General features: G+C 36.5%; 1 protein-coding gene across 1 annotated transcript in view; it reads right to left on the bottom strand.

The window, feature by feature from the left end:
- Positions 1-18,358, bottom strand: part of gpp (DOT1 like histone lysine methyltransferase grappa) — a 126,277-nt gene that overhangs the window by 20,715 nt on the left and 87,204 nt on the right. The gene's annotated exons all lie outside the window — the stretch shown is intronic.

Here is an 18,358-nt window from a genome sequence, read left to right on the forward strand (position 1 = left end):
ATCAAAAAAATAATAATAGTAATAAATAAAAATAAATGAGTCTGATGTCAGGTAACATAAAAATGCGGAAACAAAACTGTTAATTTCTGCATGGGATGTGCAACTTCAGCATGCGATGAATGTGCAAGAGTAATGAAAAAAAAATTTGTTCAATGCTCATCATAGATTCCACTTATCAGCAAGAAATCAATACTTATTTGACAGAATCATATTATAGACTTTCTCATACCTAATTTGACGTGCTTATTTTACATCTTTGTCATATTATGAGATTACTGAAAAATGTTTTTGGACTGAATATAGTAAATAACGTATACTAAATCTTATTTTTACTGAATTACATCATTTTTTAGCTAATTTTGAAGCCCATTTATATATTCATAAACAAATATAATTTCCCATTATGAATACACAATTACAGAACATTGAATAAGAGTAGGGGAAAAGCCAGAAACCAAAAATAAATTACTGTTTTCGCTATGAAACACCGTTCTTTCACAGTCTGGGTCAATTTGACCCAGTCCGCGGTTCTAGGTATACCGAAAGTGCCGCGGTTCTAGTGTTAAATTAAGCTGTATGTTCCATTTTGAATGGGACTTTCCTTTCCTGATTTAAAATTAGCAATATCTCACTTGGCACAATTTTGATATACAACTTTAGTTACAGATGTTGCTCAGAGTGAATACTATTTATGAATTGGGGAGTGACTGTACACGTATTCTAGAGCCAATCATCCAATGTACAGGGCACCCATAACTAAAAGATCCTATTTTAAAGTAGCCTACAGGCAAAACCAGTCATCAGAAAATTGTGAAATTTTGTGGGACTTCATGAAGTAATGGAAATTTGTTTCAGGGGGATGGGGCAATTAGTTGCAAATGTCGCCAATAGAAGGCGTTTTGTTAAGAAATGACACATTTAGGCAACATTTTCAATTTTAGAACTTTTAAACACTTTTACAATTGTTACTGCAACAATATATGTAATGCATGATGGCCATCATTTTCTCACGATGTGAAATCGCAAGGTGGCATGTTCCACAACTGACCAAAGTGTTTGTGCAGGGAAATGTTCAGCACGTGGTGTGAAATGTTGCCTTTAAAGTCAGGTAAAATTTTTGGATTGTCATGACTTACCAGATGTTTCAAATGCCCCCAAAGCCAAAAATCGCATAGATTAAGGTCCGGGGAAGTCATAGATTAGGGAAGTGTCGGCTGATGACATGTTCTTCTGTAAAATGTGTTTTAAGACCATTTTATTAACACACACTGCAATGTGTGGAGGAGCTCCGTCTTGCATAAAGATTGTCTGCAAGGCAATGACGTGCTTGCAGAGCCAGAACAATTTTGTTCTGTAACAGCAATGCATATCGCTTCCCAGTGATCGAACATATCACTGGACCTGTAGAACACAACTAAGATAGTGTGCAGATTTTCTGGTTCCCAAATTCGGCAGTTGTGAGTATTGACTGTACCATCCAAGTGAAAATACACTTCATATGTCCGGAGGATATTCCAAGGCGCTTCCATATGTCCAGAGGATATTCCAAGGCCATTCTAAATCTACCTCAACGCGAGCTAGAAACTGCAGTGAGAACCAGAGTCGAGCATCATAACCATGTGGAAACAACTGTTGCACAAGTGAAAGTTTGTACGGATAATATCGGAGGATATTCTGCATGATCTTATGGACAGTTGAATGTGGCCTATCCAACGCCTGCGCTACATGCCTGACACTAATAGAACATGGGAACCATGGGAATGGAAACCTGACACCATGGGAATTTGAAGCTCTGTCCTCTTCCACCTGAAGCGGAACCTCCTGCACAAATATTCCACACTAAACTTTAAATAACATCCAGAGTGAACTTATGCAAATTGCTGCATGACATACTATTCCATTTTTGGCATCTGCATAACTCTCTGACACAAGTATTCTTCAATAAGATACCCAACAAGTCAGTTTCATATGGCCTCTGATCAACAGCGATGAAGGTCTAATGATAAGAATGCAATTATTCAAAAATACCCCTATGTCACTTCACATTAAGGAATCTTGCTCAAAAAATTTTATACTGTTAACAGATGAGGTGATAAACACCAACTAATATTTTCCACAGAAAAAAACCAAAATAGTGGCATTTACATGGAACCGGAAGCTTGGAAAGCTAATCCTCAAGGGACAAGAACTCACCTATAGGCCCTTTTACAAGTACAATTTTCCCCCATGCCCGTAGTGGGGCGGATCAAAGGGAGTTAGGAGTGCAGCATTCCAAGAGTGTTGTTAAAAAGAGATAATACTCTTGGACACACACTCTTTCCTGCACGAAAGAAAGCCCTGTTCTGAATTATGTGTAAAGAGAAGCATGTGGCAATTTTTTTTTTAAATTGCAAACACATACAAATAGAATACACAATGAAACAATACACAAATACACTCATGAAATTAAGAACAACCAAAAAATGAATATATGTGGCTCCAAGAGACAATTGTCCTTTCAAGAAGCCTACAAGGTTGTTATCTTCTGTGTTTACACAAGCAAGAAAAAAATAAAAAAGTAGCAAAAAAATTATAACAAAATAAAAGTTATATGGGGCCGTTCGGGTATTACATCAGCAAATTTTTAGTAATTTTTTACCCCTCCCCCCCGTCAGCAAATTTCATCATCACTGACCCCACCTCCGAACGCATATTGGTGGGATCAGAAACGTATGCGGGAGGGAGGCATAGGGGGCTCGTGCACTTCCCCCCGGAGGAGACGAAAAAAATTATTTTTTAATGCAAAAAAATATTTTAAAAAAAATTAAAATTCCAAAAGAAAATACCTTTATATGTTATTATATAATTGATTTCTGTTAATTTCAATGCTATTTGAAGGGTAAGAACTCAAAATTTCTCTTTAAAAAATTCATTGCGACCCACCCTTTAAGCCATATATGGTAAACCCTTGACCCGCTGACCAAATGCGACCCTGAAGTTTATCTGATGAGGCTTGCCCCCCCTTAAACCTAATTTTGTAGAAATGAACTAAGTGGCACATTTACAAATCGCTTAAATGACCAGTGGCAAAATTCCAGAGCATTTAATTGGCCTGTGGCACATTTTCAGATCACTGAGGTAGGTCTCAAAGATCACTTTCACATTCAAAGATCACCTAAGTAACCCGCGACACAGTTACAGAACACTTAGTGGCAGATTTAGAGATCCCTTGAATGACATGTGGCACAGTTTTAGAACACTTAAGCACCCCCAGTGCGGTTCTACATATCTCTCAAGTTACCTGCGGAACATTCCCAGATTACTTAAGTGATCCGTGGCATAAAATAGAATCACTTGAGTGATGAGTGGCACAGTTCCAGAGCACTTAAGCGGCCCAGAAACATTTCCAGAGCACTTGAAGGATCCGTGAAACATTTAGAGATAATTATAGTGCTGTTTGATCATCATGGCGCTGTTTTTGCAATAGTTCCTTGTATCAGAAAAAACACTGTGAAGGACAAAAGAGGGTATTGAACCCATGACATCTCTGAGCATCTTGTGGCACAGTCATCATCGACCTAGGCGACCATATTTCACTGCTATGTAATTAGTATATCACCCATAGTTTTTTAATCTTGACAACTAGTACACAGTATCACTGATTTCTCGTTTAAGTAGTCACATTAAAATTCATGAAATGCAAGAAACTGTCAAAAGAACAAGAAACTAGTAAAAAAAATAGATGAAATCAAGGCTGGGACTGGAGAGGGGGCAACTGCCCTGGGCGCAAACTTTGGGGATGGCAAATATCAGTGAACAAAAATATCGTTATAAAATCATCAGAATTTAAGTGGAGAGGGCGACAAAATCATGTTTGCTCTTCCTCATAAGAATCGTCGTCACTACCTTGGATGAAATTGTTGTTAACGATAAATAATATTGATAACAAAATACAGAACAAGAGGGAAAAATAACTACTTACTGTACTTGTTCATGGCTTGAGTGTGAATTTTGGCATACCCCATTCTCATCCGAAATGTGGAACGAGTGGTCGAAGTAAGAGAAAGGTTCAATATAACCTCCCCCCCCCCCCACTGGTCCAGGGTGCCAAACCAGCACCAGCTATAGTGAATATGAACAAAAACTATTCATTCTTAAGCTTCAACAGAGTAAAACAAGACGAGCTGAGGCTTCAAACAAATAAGAACACAACAAAAGTACAGCCAAATTGCTGGATCACTTCCCTTGTGATAAAAGATAGCACAAACTGATATTGTGGCCTCAGAGGAGCGAAAAATTCCAACTTGAGCAAAAACACGAAAGTGAAAGGACGGTCAGTTTTTAGCAATTGACCATTTTGTTTTCCTGGAGCATGCTAAATGTTTGCTTGTCATGGGATGTTACATGACCAACACTGATTAGACATTGAGAGCGATTATGTGTTATTACTAGGGGTAGGAATATTGACATTTTTAGTGAACTCACCCACATACGATGATGGTCACTCATGGTAAATTTCCCTTACGCTTTTCTTTCAACATTAAACAAAAGAATAATTGGAAAAAAAAACGCAGGTGAATGTCAATGCCTTTCTCGAGACCTTCTTCCGAGAATGATAATTTCTATACATTGAATTGATGTAATTATTGTGGAATACAAAAATGTATCACTATAATTGTTTTCCATTGCACGTTGTTACCTCAAAAGCCTCAATCTTTGATCCACTAATTGACTGATTGTTGACAGAGATACGGTATCAGAGGCCGCAACCAGATGCTTGGTCAGCCGGGGCGAACACGCATTAAAAGGCCCCCCCCCTTTAATGTTGGGTAGAAGTTAAAGAGTGAAATTTTTGCCCCCTGTGGTCCGGCGATCGGCTCACCAGAACTCCTAAGTTCCTCTAAGGTTACAGCCCTACTCAGAACAGTTTAAAAAAAATACCCCTTTAAAGCACTGAATAGGCAATCAGCAATGTCAACAGCTTACCGCGATGCTCTTGACAAAGGTTGGCGATACCCCTGAGAGACTTTGAGAAACACTGATATCCAGTATTTTGGTTCTTCTCTTTTAGACAACTTTTAGAGAGTTGGACTCGACGTCCAACTATTATCTGCTTTGCTTGGATATAGAAAACAAAACTTTTCAAAAAAAGTGAAAAGTTGAGTTTTCTTTTCTTCAAATTTTCAGAACAATAATATAATAATACTCAGGATTTAAGCAATGTTGATGAAATGCGAATTAGTTATTTAAGTAATTTATAATATTGTTTTGGAAAATTTAATATTGTGGCTAATTTTTCTCATGAATTACTATTATATAACAATATGCAATTGAAACCATTGAATTTTTGTGATATTTTCTGTGAGGTCTATGGGATGGGGGGGGGGGGGTTCATTTTCAAAGAAGTTTCAATTGTATGATTTTCACCCTTGCACGACGTTTTGACGTGGCCTCTTGAACGTTGTGTAAACGAGGTTCTATTTGTGGTAACGAATCTGTAGCATGGGAGAATATAACCTCAGGCAAATTAGAAAGTAAAGCTTTTTCTTTTTCTCTGTCTTAGGATTGCTATTTAGGATTTGATAGTCAGAAAAGTGATAAGAATTAGACACCATGAATCTAAATTGGCGATTCCAAGGAAGAAAGGCAGGCTGGTGGGGGCACAGAATGCAAAGGAACAATTTAATATTTCCGAATCTTTGAAGGAAGACCCTCATAAAAATCCTCATGTAGGTCTTGAGAGTTTTGGGAATACCAATTCCCAGGAAGTCATCTTGACTGTTGTTGTCTGAAGGACTTGTGTGCGAGAATAGGAAGAAAGAAAGGAGCCAACAAGAATATTGTTTGTCTTCTACTAGTCGATTATTTAATATTTTCTCTGAATTATTTTAGAGTACCCGTTCTTAACAGAAATAAAAAAATTGCTTCAGGTGAAACAGTAACAAGAAAATTTTTCAAGCTACCAAAGTTCCGGGATTTTGGGGTTCCGTCTCTTTTGATTCCACGGAACCCCAAAAAAGCTCTCATGGAACCCAAGGGTTCCGTGGAACACTGGTTAGAAAACCCTGCTATACGGGACTTATCAATAGGTAGAATGTTAGTTCAGGTGCCTAATAACTATCAAAAGGTTTTTTCCGTTTTTGGCGTTCCAAATAAGATGCCATTTAGAATATTTCATATCTTCATAAAGGTATTATATCTCCATTAAAGGTGGTTGATTATGTAAGCATCATTCAAACCCCCTCCCCCTTGTCATCAAAAGTCAGCAAATCGGAAACCCCCTCCCCTATCAATGCTGACGTAATACTTGAATGACCCCTATATATATTTACATTTTGAATATTTCCATTTGTTTAGCCACCAATTTGAACCAAAGTACATTACAATGTTATTATGTTTTCTATTTGCATGAACACAAAGTAATGAGATAAGATTGATTTAAAAATATAAAAGAGGCAATTGTAATTTTAGAATTTTTAAAGTTTTGCAACAAATTCAAAATTTTATATATTGTAGGTAATTCAGTGTGCAAGACATAATTGATGTGTTAGTGTCTAAGTATGTTATTAACAGGACATGAAAATGAAATAAAACAATCACATTATTTCATAATACTAGGAAAATATCATTTTCGTTATTTCAGATGTTTTTACATATTGATATTTTTCATACTTTTTGTTAGTGTTGTTAGTTTTTGATACCCTGATTGAAAAATTCATTATTTTAGATGCATTGAAGAAGAAACTTCCTTGAAAAACATGTTTTTTAGTTTTTGTTATTTGATATTCATGTTTGAATATCAATTTGTTGTGGTTCTCTTTGTTTTTCTCTGTAACCATTCATTGTTTCTTGTTTATAAGTTAATCATTCTGTAAATATATAACTGCCTGATGTTTAAAGTATGACTATTTATTTTATTATTGTTTTCACATGATATGTGCCCATCACCATTAAGTCTTATTTTATTATATATGTTGCTTAGTTTTTCAATGGTAGTTTGGTATGCCCCTCCCCAAGCACATAAGCCATAGGTTATTATGGAAAATACCCAAGCAAAGAAATTATCTTTTAGAAAGTCTGCTTTTATTACTTTTAGTAGATACTTCATTATGTCATTAAGATTCATTATGTCATCATCTTCTATATGTAATGCTGTATCACGTCTGCAAATGAGATTAGCTGTCCATTCAGATGCATTTTGTAAAAGTTGTTTATGTAAATTAAGAATAATGTGGGTCCCAACACTGATCCCTGGGAAACACCCTTTTGGGTTTTGGGATAATCACTAATTTTCTTATTCATAGTAATTGCTTGGTGTCTACGTGAATAATAATTTCTGAACCATTCAAATACTTGTCCTCGACTCCAGCCTTATGTAATTTTTTATTTAATATATTTAAGTAGACGTTATTGAAATACTTGCTTTAAATCCAGATAGACTATTATACAATATTTATTGTTATCTTAAGCATTATTTAGATAATTGCAGACTTTAAATTAGACATTTCAATATTTTTGTTTTGCTGGAATCAATACTGATTGGATGGATGTGAAGTTGTTATGGTTTAAGAAACGATTAGCTGCCAATTCATGTTTTACAATAACTTTTGAAAATATTGGAAGAACTGAGATTGGTCTATGATTTGCCATATTGTTAGAATCTCCTTTTTTGTAGATTGGATGTACAAGAGAGGGAGAACTTAGTTCATTGTAAAAATGACTTTTACTTACTGAAGAATCAAGGTTTTTCAAAATGTTAATGTGGTACAGTGCAATAATTTTTAACATTTTTGGTGTTGGCCCGTCATACCCACTTTAATTTTGTTTTTTAAATACCCACTTTGATTTATGTTTTTTAAATCATTTATTTATCTTTTTAAAGTGGGTATTTCAATTTCCATGCAAACCAATGAATTTGAAACATTGTCATCTTCATACGTGTTCATTATCTTCTCAATTCAGGTTTCTTGTAATAAAGTCTATGTTGAATTCATTAGTTAATATTTTTGGACCTTGGTGATTTGAAAGATCATATATCGGTCAAACTAAAAGTGCCCTTAAATACCATTTAAATGAGCATAGAAGATATGTAACCAACCAAGACTTTAACTTCTCATCCATAGCCTAAAATTGCTGGTCCTTTGACCATAAATTCGACTTTTCTTCGGCCAAAATTATTCAAAAATGCCCCTTACCATCTGACTTGGACTTTTTCGAATCATTTCACATCAACAAAAACTCAAACCAGTTTGTCAATGACCTAACTAGCACACCACCCTTCTCAAAAATTTAAAAATCTGGTAACAGTTTCTACAATAATAATTTTTTTTCTCCATCAGCATTACTAGAGCGTTTGTGATTGGAGCATCTTTCTTTTCATTCCTCCTCCTTTTTCTCTTGTTGCCAGTCATTTCAATTTGACTCTTTGTTTGGAACAGCGAGTAAGTTCTGCTATAAGACATAGGCGGAGATAGACTTGGAAGTCTGAGGGGCACGGTCATTATTGCTGGGGGGGGGGGGGGGCAAGACGATGATGATGTAGATTCATTTATACATATATACATTAGATCTGTCGACTTCACCTTTGATGCTAGTGGGGGGGGGGGTGCATCCCCCCATGCTATAAGGAGTATTTTCACTATCTTTTAATGATCATAACTCGCCATCCGCTCCCGTAAAGTCTGGGACCCCTCAAGGATCGGTCCTCTCCCCGTTATTTTTCTTAATTTACATCAATGACCTTCCACAATCCTCAACTGCACCACTAGACTATTTGCTGATGACTGTGTAATTTACCGTATCATTCACCATCAATCTGATCAAGAACTTCTCCAACATAACCTGGCTTCCATCACTGACTGGTGTTCCTTATGGCAAATGTCAATCAATATCTCAAAAACCGTCCACATGAAAGTTACCCGTAAATCACTTCTTCTTGAATACTCCTACTTCATCAATAATTTAATGTTATCCCAAGTTTCACATATCAAATACCTCGGTGTCATAATTTCAGCCGACCTACGTTGGAACAAACACGTTGACTACGTTTACCAGAAGTGTCTTAACAAACTTTTCTTCCTCCTCCGCAATCTTAAACACTTTACTCGAGATATCAGACTTCTCTGATACCAAACTTATATCTCCCCCTACGCTGCTGAAATTTGGGACCCCTACACCTCCAGTAATATAGACAAACTCGAAGCAATCCAAAATAAATCCGACCGATTTGTTCACGACTGCTGGTCGTCGTTCGTTTCTTGTGTCCGAACTTAAAAATGAACTTCATCTCTTCCCACTCTCTACTCTAAGTGTCATTTCTTGATTAACATTGTTATATAAAATTTTGCATGGTTAATTCAACATAGATACTTCTGGTATCTTAGCCAAACCATCCTACATCTCTAGAAGACTCGACCATTCCTTTAAAATGAAACCTATTTTTGCTTCCACTGATTGCTTTAAATACAGCTTCTTTCCTCATACCATTGGTGAATGGAACAAAGTCCCAAGCTCTGTTGTTGAATCTCCCATTATCACTAGTTTTTTGTCTGATATTAAACAATATCTTTGTCACCAAGGGCCAACAATATTGTATAAATAAATAAAGTCAGAAAATTAATTATTACAATAATCTTAAACATAATTACAGTAAATAAAATTAATTTATCATTTCTTGAACGGAATTATTGCAGTAAAAAAAATTGTGAAGTAGACTCTGAAAAAATAAGTGCAATAAATAAATCACTGAAAAAAGTATGTATATTGTACAATTTTTTTTTGAGTGATAATGAAGGAAAATGATGCCAGGAACAAGGGATTCACTATGTTTTTGCCTGTAGGGCTGGTTTGCCTTTAGACGTAAAATTTTTTTGAGTTTGCGATTGAATGCTGGAATGGCCAGGTCCAGCACGCATTTCTAACTGAAAACTATTTCCACCTTTACACACACACTCTTGATGCTGTAACATATCCATAGACCCTGCCGCAAAGGTTTGGTTCATTCTCTCATTTATTCATTACTATTTTTATAAAAGTTTTATTCTATTAGAAAATAAGAATATTCACTTTTTGGCTCCATTTACTGTCAGCAGCAGTGGTCTTAGGGCAGTGCAATTGCACAAGGCACCAAATTATAGGGGCACCAAAATGAGTGAGAAAAGTTAGATACACATAAATAGAATAAAAATTACTGCAAAATACACATGGAAAATAACAGTGATGAGAAAAAAAAATTGGTTTGAGTCGATGAGCAGTGCATATACTGTACACCGATTTCCGTGAAGTTAAGAATACCAACACCAGCTCTAATAGATCAGCTATAGCTAGTGTTGAGAATACGCGCATACTAACTTTTTTCTTTTTTAACCCTCCCAGAGATACAGGCAGTTTGCTTTCTCTTTTGTTGTTCGGAAGTAATGGAAAAAATAAAGAGAATTGAGAAAGTCATCACCACATTTTTCTGCTAACAAGACAAAAAGTGTTTCCCTGCGTTGCGGGAAATAAAAAAGAGGGGTTATTTTCTTGTTAAGTGATGATCCGAGAGGGCCGAGTCAACAACAGATATAGCACCTGCTATAAATGGTGCTGGCCAAGCTGTGTACGGTTCCCAAATCCCCCCTTCAAAACACGGAATCGGGAGAGAGAATCAGCAACATTCTACATATTTTTTTTTAATACTGACATAAGAAATAATGAGTCTTTTAAGATTTGTAGGCCCTCTTTGAACTGGGATCATGCACACTCTGGCACCGTTTTTCTACCTGTCTAGCAAACCACACATTAACACACAACTGAACACCTTTCAGAGTTTCAGAAACCTAAGTTCCAGATACCCAGACACAGAATGAAGCAGGTGTGTAAGCAGGGCTGCAACTAGGAACAAAAATTTACTCTGTTGCTCAGAGTGAGGTTCCATTTTGGTGCCCCATTCCTTGTAATTTTTAACGGAAAAAAGTGTAAAGTCAGTGCTCTTAGTGGCTAAGCTCCTGGGGAGCCAGACTCCTCCTGCTCTCTCTTAGTTGCGGCTCTGCGTAACAGGCTGCCGAAAGGAATTCCCTTTTTTACCCTTTCAAAAACTAATGAGGACTTTTGTAGAAAATCCAATTTGATTTTTTTTTTTCAATGACTAAGATTGGAAAACAGATTCCAATTATAAATCCCCTCTCGATTCTGTTTACGAACTAAGGAAGAAGGCAAAAAATACATTGATTTATTTCAAGGACTGGCTTAAGTTTTTCACAGCCCAGGGCAAAACAGCTTTTAAGCCCTCTAAAACAGTGTTTCTACTCCCCCCCCCCCCGCCCATGTGCATTAATGTATGCAGATGGGTGATTTAGCGGCTACCCCCTCTTGATATTATGGTAAATTTTTGTAGTAAAAAACAGAATCCCCCGACAATATATCCTGAGTACTCTACTTCCCCAGTGTCCATGAACATCCTGGTGTGCACCTGGTTTACATTGGCACCTGAGAATGACTATTGAACCACTACTGCGTTGTCATAAAAAAGACCATTTGTCAATAAATTTGGATGATTGTGCCCGCTAAAAAAAATTCAAGTGCGCCCTCAGCACATAAATATTGGAGGCTTTTTACTCGGCTGCAACCAGATACTCTTTCAGCCAGGCAACCATGCATCGTGCCTCTCCTGTGTAATTTTGAAGAATTGTAAAAGAATTTGGCACCCCCTCTGGTCCTCGCCTGGGGGCACCAGATCCACCTGCACCCTTCTCTTTACTTGGGGGGGGGGGGGGTCGTTAAAGCCTTGCCAAAGCATTTCATGTCTAAATTTAAGAGGTCTTGGACAAAATTTTAAGCTATTGCTTTCTTATGAAAAGTTGAAGCCAAAATGCAAATTTTATCTTGTTTTTGCAGCCCCTAAAATTTAGCAGCCCTGTGCGATTGCACCCTTCGCACCTGTCTAAGTCTGGCTCTGCTTTATTTCACAAGGATAGATGTTTCCAAACTATGCTCCAATTTGCATTTGCAACAATAGTTGAGGAACCCCTGGGAATTTGAAAAGCCCACCTCTATCCTTCAATTTGAAACATGTTATATATTTGTGATTGTGTAATTTCATAATAGAATTTGTTATATTGTCCTCTTAAGTTTTTTATAACCATGCACGGTTAGTTAAAATCTGTGATATTCTCATTGTTCATAAACTGGAAAAAATGTGTGATCTTGATCACATCGCCATTTTGATTGTTGTTGCCATATTGATGTTACAAAGTTTCTACAAAATTTGTTAATGTTCAGTTATGTAAAATTGTTTTGCTAATTTTTCATTGGTCATGTTCTGATATGAATTTTCTGAGATGGTTGGCCCCTGGAGTTCGAGTATTTATGATCCTGACGATAACATTACATTCCTTCACCCATTCATTGCTTTTCATGTAAAAGCTTAGCAGATTGGATCTTGGTGAGTTGCCAGTATACTCCACCCAACAGTATTTCGTTGTGGAGTACCATATGCATGCTAGTGCTGGGTGCGTCGCCAGCTGGTTCCAGAACATCTGGATCTTTCATGATCATTGTAATATACTTCTAGTCACCCTCCATCCTTCCAGATGTCGATTGCTATACAGTCCGAACATTGTTTCAATTCCTGGTCGTCCGCTGCCTTGTAGTACATTGATTGTCGCCTTGATTCTCACCTGCAGATTTCGTCATGCCTTCCTGCCACATGAAAGGACTGTAACTCTGCCTGTGCCCTCCAAGGTCATTATCGTCCACAGTGCACATGTACAGAGGATCGCTGCTCTTCAACCGGTTGTTAAATCAGTGCAAATGGACTAAATTACGGACTGCTGCCATCGGTATGAGAAATCTTTTATTGTTTCCATTTTGTTTAATTGTAATTTAATTAATATATGCTAAAATGTTAATAAATTTACTTTTGTTACAATTTAAGGAAAACCTTTTTCGAACTATTTTTTTTTTTCTCTCTCTGAGTATCTTATGCACTAAATTCTCCAGATCAAAACCTGGATCATATGCAGGGACATTGCACATTACTTTGTGCTTTGGTAAGCTACTTGTGGGGGGGGGGGGGGAAACATGATACGCCTCACCAAACAGATTTATTCAACTGTCTTGAAATTAATCAAACTGCACTGTAGCTGTTAAGTAGACTTATGTTGTGATTCAAGGCAAAACATTTCTATATTTTTCACATATAAAGGCAGGCACGCCGTAAGTCAAGTGATTGGTTTTGCTGGATGTGTTTTTCTTTGCAAAAAAAGTTATATTTATTCGTTCAATTTTCCCCCCATTTTTTTTTTTTTACGAAGAGAGTTGACACCTCTTCATTTTCCCTATTCCAACAATCTGGCCTTTTGTACCCAACCTAATCTTTATTTTAGACTAGCATGGACTGTTGAACGTCCTGCACAAAGGGCACCATGAATCAAAAAAGTTTGGGAACTAGGGTAATTTAATTATTACTGCTCTTTTAAAAATACTTCAGAATTTAATTTAATGAAGAAGGGATATTCTTCAACAGTGAGGAATTCAAGAAAAAGAGTACCACGTGACTTTAGCTCCTGAAAGTTTCGGTTCAATTAAAAAAAAACAAACCAAAAACTTTATGATTTTGGTTACACAGCTAAAGGTTTTATTTTTGACGGATCAGGACAATTTTGGATGCATTTTATGCAGGGTTTGAAAAATGTGGAGAAAAAAAATTCAAGCACCATCCTGATTTATCAGAATTTTCATTATCCAAATTCATTCATTTTACCACAAACAATCTTCTTGCTACAGTTCTGCATACAACTCAAGGTTAGATACAATTATGCAGAAGTGGGTGTGTTCATGTGTGAACAATTATTCCCTTATTGTATGGTCAGTTTTATTAATCCAATACATAGTTTAACATGCACCAAAAATGTATATTTAGATATAAGATATACACATAAAGCATAGGTGTCAATTCACAGACTTGAAAAATCTGTAGTTTATCCCGTGATGACATATTCCGCTTCAAAGAAAACATATACAAATAAAAGGGAACAACCGGAGACTTTTTTGAAATTTCGATAGGTGACCATATATAAAACCCGCTTTTCTGGGATGCATTTTTGGCTGTTCCGATTTTTTTAGCTATAATTAGCCACTTTGCTTGCTTTTGGCATCATTTGGCAACAATTATGTATTGTAACGACAATTTTTGTACTTGAAATCCTGATTCCCCATATTTTTCCTCAGGAAACAAGGACAGCCTGAAATTGCAAGGACTGGAACAGTATTTTCTTAAGGGATTTCCCATTCAAACAAAACTCAATTTGATCACTTTTAGGGATTTTTCTATGAAGATACGAAAAATCTGAAAAATTGGATTTCCGACTGGAAGATTTTAATAAGGCAGAAAAATCGGAAGGCTTCTGTCCAAATCGGAAGCATTGCCACCTATGTATAAAGGATGTACATACATGTTTAAATTAGATATTTTGAGGTTGTGGAAAAAGGAAATTCAATTTTCCTCCCATTTTGTCCAAAAAACCCGCCCAGGCTGTAAGTGAACAATTATTCCTTTAATGTATAGTCAATTTTTTCTAAATAAAGTAAATAGTTCAACATGCACCAAAAATGTATACTTAGATATAATGTAAGATGTACACATAAAGGATGCACATACATGTTTATATTAGATATTCTGAGGTTGTGGAAAAAGGAAATTCAAAATTTTCCCCATTTTGCCCAAAACATTGAGGTTTTCCCCAAAAAACAAGTTTTTTTTATGAAAATGCATCCAGTCTGGTTTTTTTACAACCCTGCCCTGGTTTAAACCCTATAACCACCAAGTGGATTCAAACTGCTATTACATGCCTAATGCTAAGTTATGAATGTGTGGTATGACATCAGGCATTAGTAAAACCTCTTAATGAGACTGACTGTTCTACAAAAAGTGCAAAGATTAGCTTGCATTCTAAAAGCTCCCCTTCTTATCTAACTATCGAAACTGCTCTTAAGCTGCTACATCTAAGATGGTATTTACAAAGAGAAGCTTTTAAAACCATGTACAAGGTTTAAAAAATGGTACTTGGTGTAACTGACCTTTTAAGGGATACAAATATTCTTTCAAAAACCATGCTGACAGCTGTCTACTGGACAAAGTGGAAATTCCTTCTCTGCTAATGCCAAGACTCCCGTTTCAAAATTAAATATTTCATCAAAAATGATACCACCTACACATAGTTGGAATAAATGCCCAGCATTCTTGTTATGTATCTGGCAACACCAGAAAAACAAGCAGTTATAATGTTGTACGAAGGTGGCAACAAAAGTGAATAATAACAACATGCCCGGATTGAGTCCCTGTAAATATTGTCCATAATAAAATAGTAAAAAGTTATCGCCTCACTCATTATTTACTAATAGAAATGGCTTCCTCATCAAATACAATAAAGTTGGTGACGAGTGATAAAAAAAAAATCGAAAATGGCTTACATAAGCGATTTTGTACCTGTTTTAAACAATTGTCTCAAAGCTAAATGAAACTCCTCCAGCACCTTCAATCAACATCAGCATGAAAACACTTTTCCAGACACAATTGATCTTGTTTGAATGCCACGACAAAGCTAATGAAAGTTTCAGCGAATATTTACAAAGACTCGAAAACTACTCATAGCTCAAAGGATTGACTCACAAAAAAATAGCAGACGTCACCTAAGTCACGAAGATGGTGTTAATCAACTGTCTCGAATTCAAGTATTATCATCTGCTTTCCAGTCTCACTCTTCACTAGGTCTCTCTTCATCGAAGACGTATGACGGCCTGCTAAAACTCTTGAAAGATCACCTCTGCTAAAGGGTGAACATCCTGACGGAGCACCACAAGTTTCTTCGGCACACACAAAACCGGGGTGAGCCGATTTCAAATTAAATTGCCACATTAAAAGAACTTTCGAAAACCGCCAAATTAAAATCTAGTTGTGAAAATGCTGAGTGCTGAAAATCTGTTATCAACCACATGCTACATGCTCAATTTATACGAGGATTACACAATGGCAAAATCAGCAAAAGAATCCTACAACAAGCTGAGCTGACGTTCGACGAAACACTTCAAATTGCATTAGCGATTGAAGCTTTGAAAATTTAAAATAAAGAGCTCTACTAGAATAATTACAGTTTCAGTGTGAATAAAATTGTGCAATGCAATTACAGCGGACATAAATTGACTCCATATCGGCGTGACAGATTGTAAAGAGAGTCTGAAGCAAAACCTCAACTTGAGAGACATCAGGTTAGACAACGTGTGTCTCCATTGTGGAAAAAACAACCACCAGACTCAAAACTGTCGAGTGAAAAAGCAAGTTCTCATGCCAGATTTGCTGCAAAAAAGGCCACATCAGTAGAGTATCCATTACAGAGCTCCTGAAACGGAAAAATAAAGGTGAATCTGAAGGAAATAGTATTCAATATGTGGAAAATCCAGATCACTTTCAAGTAAGCCAAATTGTTGATATATTCACCAACACCGCTGAAAAAGACAATAGAATATTTGCAGCCATTCGATTAAATGGAAAAAAATTGTCATTTTGAATGTGACTCTGGCAGTCGTGTAAGCATCATGAACATAAGTAACTACAGGCGCTTAGACCTAAATCATCCAATCCTGAAAACAAATATATTTTTCCAAAGTTACACAGGTGAAATTTTCAATCCCATTGGATATGTCAGTGACTGTATGTTGCAATGCTAAATCCAGTGAAGAAGAATTATACCTTGTCAATTTGAAGAGAACTTATCCTTGGTCGAAATTGGATACGTAAATTGGATATCAACATCAATGACATTCATGATTCTACAAGTGTGGAGCATATTCCCATGTGTGCTGTAAAAATATCTGTTCTTAGTATTGCCAATGAGTACTTTGATGTCTTTGAACAGACAGTGGGCAAGATTCCAGATTATACATGCTCCCTAAAATTACGGAAAGACGTCAAACGAGTGTTTGTTAAACCACGTCCAGTACCATATGTTTTGCGTGAAAAAGTTGAAAAAGAACTGGATAACTTTTGTGATAAAGGGATCATAGAAAAAGTGAATCATTAAGAATAGGGAGCAAAACCACTTGTCATCGTGCCAAAATCTGACGGTTCTGCAAGACTTTGTGCTGATTACAAGGTGACTGTAAACAATCAACTTCATGATGCCAGACACCCAATACCCAAGATCTAAGACATATTCAACAAGCTACGCAGTGGATCATATTTCTACACCTTGGACATCAACAAAGCATATTTGCATTTAGCAGTCGATGAAGACAGTGAAAACATTCAAACAATCACATCAAGGTATCTATTTGGCAAAATGATTGTTTTTTGGTATTAAGAAACAGCATCGAAAGAATTTCATTCCTTCATGGATCACTTTGTTCAAGATTTAGATGGAGAAACTGCATATCTTGATGATTCAATTATACAAGACAAGACTTCTGAGGAATGCACAACATACTTGCTGAATGTTCTAGATAAATTACGAAAATATAATTTGCATGTAAATATCAACAAATGTAAATTTTTTGGAAAAAGTGTAAAATACCTTGGACGTGTCATAACTTCTAAAGGACTGAACAAATCTCCAGCTAAGATTCAAGCTATTCAAGAAGCACCCAGAAGACAAAAATGCTGACAAATTGAGACAATTTTTGGGCATATAGTTATGTATTGATCAAAATTCATCAAGAGTGCATTAAGGTTACTTCATCCATTAAACAACCTTCTCAGGAAAGGTATTCTGTTCAACTGGACAGCTGATTGTAAACAGCATGGATAAAAACCAAGTCTGAAATTGCTAGTGACAAAGTCCTGAAATGACCAGCATTGAAAATCATCGGAACATGCAAACGTGGCTATTTGTCAAGAAGTTCCTTACCACTGACAGATGAGCAAGTCAACACTGTTGGTGATGAATATATCCTGCAAGAATCAATGATCAGACACACATCCATAGACACAATTACTTCTGAAGAAATCCAAAAAGAAACAACTGGATGATGATCTTTGTATACTAAAGAAAAATGTGATGCAAGGAACTTTATAAGACCCAGAAATAACATTACAGGAAGGAATTCTACTTCATGGACAGCGTGCAATAATACCTAAGGCACTTCAACCAACCCTCCTGCAAGAACTACACTCAACTCATTGCAGAATTGTGAAGATGAATGCACTTGCTCGAAATTATTGCTATTGGAAGAATATCGACTCAGACATAGAAAGTCTAGTGAAAAATTGGAAGAATTGTTGTGACGTCAAGGAAAACCCCCAGAAAGTTTCAGTGCACAATTGGGGAAGTCCAAGTGTTCACATGGACTATGCGGGGGGGGGGGGTCCCTCAGCTCCCTTTCCCCTTAAAATGGTATCACCATCACA

The sequence above is a fragment of the Pholcus phalangioides genome, unplaced genomic scaffold (genome assembly GCF_987345545.1).
Source record: "Pholcus phalangioides strain wild (caught in Gottingen) unplaced genomic scaffold, Ppha-v1.0 ptg000007l_1, whole genome shotgun sequence".
Lineage (NCBI taxonomy): Eukaryota > Metazoa > Arthropoda > Arachnida > Araneae > Pholcidae > Pholcus > Pholcus phalangioides.